Source organism: Panthera tigris, chromosome E2, assembly GCF_018350195.1.
Source record: "Panthera tigris isolate Pti1 chromosome E2, P.tigris_Pti1_mat1.1, whole genome shotgun sequence".
Taxonomy (NCBI): domain Eukaryota; kingdom Metazoa; phylum Chordata; class Mammalia; order Carnivora; family Felidae; genus Panthera; species Panthera tigris.
The window spans coordinates 12,275,324-12,281,425 of NC_056674.1; positions in this window are offsets into that span (position 1 = coordinate 12,275,324).

Consider the following 6,102-nt stretch of genomic DNA (forward strand, 5'->3'; position numbering starts at 1 on the left):
TGAATTTTATTGAGATTTCATTAAATGTAACAATTTAGATGGATTACCATTTGCACAGCATTCAGCATTCAGCGCCTCTCGTTAGGAGCGAACACCATTAGCTGGTCAATATCACAATACCCTTTGACCTGGCAATCATAGCACTAGAGGCTTCGCTTAAAAGATTATAGGGAAAGTGGGAGTGGACACAGGATGCTTATACTTAATTTTATAAAAAAAAAAAAATTCTTAGCAAAATATTGGTGTAAATATGTTCTAATGATATACAACTGCAAAAAAAAAAAAAAGATAACGACCTTGATCTATAATGGCAGGTAGAGAACCATCTTTCATGAGAAAACTAGGTTAGCGCCCTCCCAGTATGTGTGGACCAACAAATATGTATACCTACAGATGTGCTTATGGATGGCTTTATCTCACCATATGTCACGGGAACCTGTTTACAAAGACGCATGAAAGGATGTTCATTGTTTCATTATTGGTTATAGCACAGTTTGCATTCATCAGGTGGGTTGACCAAACAGTTTATGGTTTATTCAGCGCAATACTATGCAAAATCACATGAAAAATAAACTTATGGTTACTAACACTGGTAAATACCCAGGATATGCAAATAAGAGTGGCCAGAGTTTTGTAGGAGATAGATGCATGTCAATCTATTATGTCCCCTTTAAAAGTAATCAGATCATATTCATACCTCTGGATATACTGTGCTATGTATGTAGAATATTCTCATGTATACGTATGATACAATTACCTTTAAAGGGGGGGGGTATTATAGTAAAATTTTAACTTGTTTTGAGAGCATTTTAAAGCCTTTATTTTCAGCGTATTCTAAACATTCAGAAAAGATGCAAGGACAGAATTCCCATACATCCTTAGGTTATCCACTGTGATTACAGACCAAGCAGATCATTCAACTGTATAATACCTGAGTTGAGAGGACCCACACAGCTTTGGTTCCTCGGGCATGTCTTTCCATCTCTGTGGTCGCAGAGCCACTTCATACCGACTGGACACTACGTGGAGGCTCAGAGTATCCTAACAAAAATCAGCAGAAGTACTATGGCCTCGTCTAATCTACCCTCAGAAGTTACAGTGTTAATTCGAGGAGGCAGTTACAAAAACCCATCCAGGATCAAAAAGAGAGGGAGCACGGACACCACCTTTTGATAAGAGGAGTGTCAAGGAATTTGCAAACGTGTCTTAAGATTACCATACTTGGTTATAATGTTTTCTACTCTACAGCTTATTCAAATTCCACAGTTGTCCCATAATACGTTTATAACAATTTTTTTTTTCTCTATTCCAGGATCTAATCTTAAAACAGGTCGTTAAGTTGTCCTGTTCCTTTAATCTTTAAATCTGGATCAGCTCCACGGTATTTCTCTTTCATGAAATCAGTATCTTTGAAAAGTATGGGCTAGTTATTTTGTAGACTATCCCTAAATTTTGGTGTGATCTCTCATGATTAGATTCAAATCAGTGTGGCAAGCATGTTCCATGAATGACACATACTTCTCAGTGCATTAAACCGGGAAACACATTTATCAGTGATCCTAGTTTTGATCATTTGAGTAAACTGACAACTTCAAGGTTTCTCCACTATAAAATTGCTGTTTTGCCTTTGATATTAATAAGTAATTTGTGGGGAGATTTTTGTGTAACAACTACCTTATTACAGTCTTTCACCTGCTAGTTTTATTGTTGATATCTTCGGTCTCAGTTATTACTGCGATGATTGCAAAGCGATGGCTTTCTTGCTCCGTCATTCCTCCTATATTTAGCACTTGGCATTCCATCATTACAGGAGCTTTCCCTTCCCCCCTGTGTCTCTTTTCTATCTGTATGTATCATCAATATGAACACTTGATTTCTGGTCTAATAGCATTTTGGGTTTATCTTGTATACTGCCTGCTGCAGCCACAGATTCTACAAAGACCTGATTCCTTTGAGTGGAATGGTACTTAGAAACCAAGATCTGCGTGCTATGTGTTATCATTATTGGGGTATCAGTCCTTCCTGTATATGTATGTATGCGAAAAATGAAGACACCTTCAACTTCAAATAAGTATGTCTAGTCTGTCCCTCTTCCATATTAACTTCTTTTGCAATAGTCGGAAATCCGTTCCCACTATCATCAATCTGTTTACTGATTATTCAGTCCTTTAATACACAGCAAGTAGTTTTGAGTTGCTAAACAATAGCATTGCGGGGGTAACTGGGTAGCTCGGTCAGTTTTGCATCCAACTCTTGATTTCAGTTCAGGTCATGATCCTACGGTCATGGCGTCATGCCCTGCATGAGGCTCTATGCTGAGCATGGAGCCTGCTTAAGATTCTCTCTCTCTGTCCTTCTCCCCGACTCGTGCGTGCTCTCTCTCAAAAAATAAACAATAGCATTGCAAAAAATAAACCTGGCTGTGTTCAGGACTTGTTTACAAGAATTTTTCTCTTTAAACCAAGTATATAAAGTACTTTAAAAGTAACTTTGTCTATTTCTTTTTTGTTTCCATTCAATCTAGTTATATTATTCATTTGAAAGAAAGTTGGATTCTTTTCTTTAATGTTTATATTCCCTTTCAAGCTCTCCGTATCTTGTGATTTACAAAAATTGGTAAATGAATTAAGTTCTGATGAAACTCCAGTTCCCTAAGTACCCTAATATGTTTTTATTTGTATTGATTTCCTTTTATTTAGACATACGGTTAGACATATTTATTAAAGTTTTTGAGTTACCTGCTTAGAAATATACAATAAGTACTTTTCATTTTTCATGAAATTAATCTTTATATTATATATTCCTTTGTGTAGATAGGCCACAGGAATGGGGAGGTTAAAACGCATGGTGGAAATTGGGTGGATTCACAGAAGTTTGGTGGTTTACAAATGGTTAAGTCTTTGTATTTTCTTTATATTTGAAATAATCCAGGATTAAAATAAAAAAATATATGTGTATATTTATATACACATATAAATATAAATCTATACATCAATATATGAAAAGAGAAAGAACTAGTGAGTATAGACTTTTAGGGTCAGAGAAAGTTTACCAAACTCTGCAGTTGATGTGCAGTTGTAGCTGCTCTGAGACTTGGACAATTTACTGGAAAAAAGCTGCCTGTTAATAAGGCATTCTTAATAACTGCCATGAAATTTCAATGAAGAAAGTTGTCCCCGACCAAGGATTCTAACTCTTCCAAATTGTCTCTTTTCTCTCACATTCCTTGTACTAGTTACTAGACTTGGACATGGGGTAGGTATCTGTTGTTCATTTTCCCTCCCAAACCATTATCTCCATCTCCGCTCTGCCCATTGATTTGCACAAACTACCCACTGTTCCTTCATGCAGCTATCAACCGATCTTCATTCTTCTTGTTCCTTGATTTTATCTCCAGAACGAGTCCGGTTACCCTGCCACTACTCTTGTCACACTACTTGAAGATTATTATATCCACTTCCAAAAACCTGGACTCTCAGTTCTTTGCTGTGCCACCAATGGTCTTGTCTTCCACATCACCTCAGCCCCTGACTCCAATGGTAACACCTTACTTACAAGAAAGTAACCAGAAACCCTCTATAATCTCAAACATTCCAATCCAGTCACCAACTCTCATTTTACCAGCCTATATCCTCTTTATTCTCATTTTAATAACTTTTAGAACCCACAAGGACCTAAAATTCATCACTCCTACTCCCTTTCACTCTCCCACCTTAATTTCCCCTATGTGTGGAAAGAAGATCAGACTTCCCCTTAAATCCCAATGCCCAAAACTGTGTCTCATGTCAATCTCTAACAGCAAGGAATACTTCAAGAGTGTTTTATGTTTCCCAGTCTATAGAAAGGCAGGGAAGAGAAAACTGGGTTAGGAATCTATGCTAGATGAAGCAATCTACAGTTTGTGGTCCAAATAGGCTGTGACTTAAGTGTGTTTTTGCACACTAGCTCCAACCCCAATTTATTATCTTTCACGTAAGAGTCATATTGCAGTTCTAGTGAGAATAAGGCTATTATAATAATAATGCCAACACTCAGGATTTTTACAAAATAATTTCAGGGGTGCCTGGGTGGCTCAGTTGGTTTAACATCCAACTCAATTTTGGCTCAGGTCATGATCTCACAGTTCATGGGATCAAGGCCCACATCAAGCTTGTGCTGAAAATGCAGAGCCTGCTTGGTATTCTCTCCTTCTCTCTGCCCCTCCCCTGCTTGTGCTCTCAAAGAAACTTAAAAAAAAAAAATTAAGACTTTGGAGATTGATCAGTTGCTATAATTACTTATCTGTGCAACATCTCATGAATTACCGTGATGTAGTTGGAAAACACTGCTTTAGAGGTGAACTGCTTAGTGGTGTAAATATATGTAAACAAGTAACCATATATGAAGTATAAGAATGAGAGAAGCATTTTAAATCTGCTGACCAAATGGTCCCTGTTGCACCAAAACTCCAGCAGATGACAAGTATAAATTCTAGACCAAATAGTACAAGAAAAACTATCCAAAGGCATTTGAGAGTGAACAAAAGGCACGCAGATTCTGGAGATGGTCAACACTTGGAAGAAAGAAATAACACAAGGTCAGTTTCCTGATTTTCATGGCTTTTACCCAGAGAGCAAGTCCAGTCTGCACTATTTTGGTCAACTAAAACGTAGATGGAAAATCATAAGTTTTCCAACAAAATTGTTCAAGGCCTACACAACTGCTGCTGGAAAATAAAGTGTGTAGAATATCCTGGAAGAGGGCCAGAGAGGTGAAACCCCAAGTTCTGTATATAAGCATTTCCCAAATGTCTTGTTGACTCCTCAACTAGACAGAGGAGACAAATAATCCAAGCCAATACTAACAGAAGTTAATTAAAATTTGATCCACCACCCACGGGAAAAGGAACATTTTTGGTTCGAGTCGAGCTAAATTAAGTGCCTAATAAAAATACAAGAAAAGAAAATACTCTAGAGGAACATAATGGAATCCAGAGTTTCCTGAATATATTAATCACAATGTCCAGGATATAATTCAAAATTACTAGATATGTGAGAAAACAAAAACAGGAAAACATGACTCATTTTCAAGAGAAAACAAATCTGTGGAGGTCAACACTGCAATGATCCAGATGTGGGAATTAGACAATGATTTTTAAAAGTTATTATAACTATGCTTAAAATGTAAAGGAAACTATGCTCACCAAAGAAGGAAAAAAAAAAACAAGAAACCTTAGCTGGAAAATAGAAACTATCAAAAAATAACCAAATAAAAGGTCCAGGGAGAAGACAGTGGAGGAGTACCCTAAGCTTACCATGTCCCACACATACATCTAGATAACACCCACATCACTATAAATACTCCAATAATGACCCAAAGACTGGCAGAACAGACTCTCCAGAGCTCCATGTAGAGAAGAGGCCACATCAAAGAGGGTAGGAAGGGCAGAGACATGAAAGCTAAATAGACTTATGAAATAGTCTGCAGGAGGGAGGGATGCCGTGGGTGCAGAGAGGGGAGAGGACCAGACCCCATGCCAGGTACCCCAGCCATAGGGGACCCACACAGGAAAGATAAATCCCCATGACATTGGGCTTTAAAAACGAGAGGGGCCAAATTTCTTTAGTTTTTACAACTAACGGGGTTTAACAACTGGAACTTTAAAGGTCAGCAGGTGGCTCTGCAAGAGCTTGGAGGGCAATAGGAAATGGAGTCCTCACCCTTAAAGAGATAGCACAACAAACAGCCCTAAAGAGATACGGCAAGAAGCAGCAGTTTGAGAAATGCCTGGAGTATATGAAAAGGAGATTTATTATTCTCAGAGCATGTGCTGGAGAGGCAGATCTCATTGGGAGACTTCTCTGGGAACAAAGGAGTTGGTAGATGCCATTTCCCAACCCTACCCCCCAGCCTAGATATACACAGCCCTAGATATAAAGCAGGAATTCTGGGTGGCTGCAAGTCCCCTCTTAACTGACCGGTGCTGACCTTGCTGGTATCACTCACTCACTCTGCCCCCACATCTCCTGAAGATCTGCCCGCCCCCCGCCCCACCCCCGCCATACGGCTTTGGCCAGATCCTATCCAAAGAAACATCCCCAATAAAGACCAGCACCACTCCAA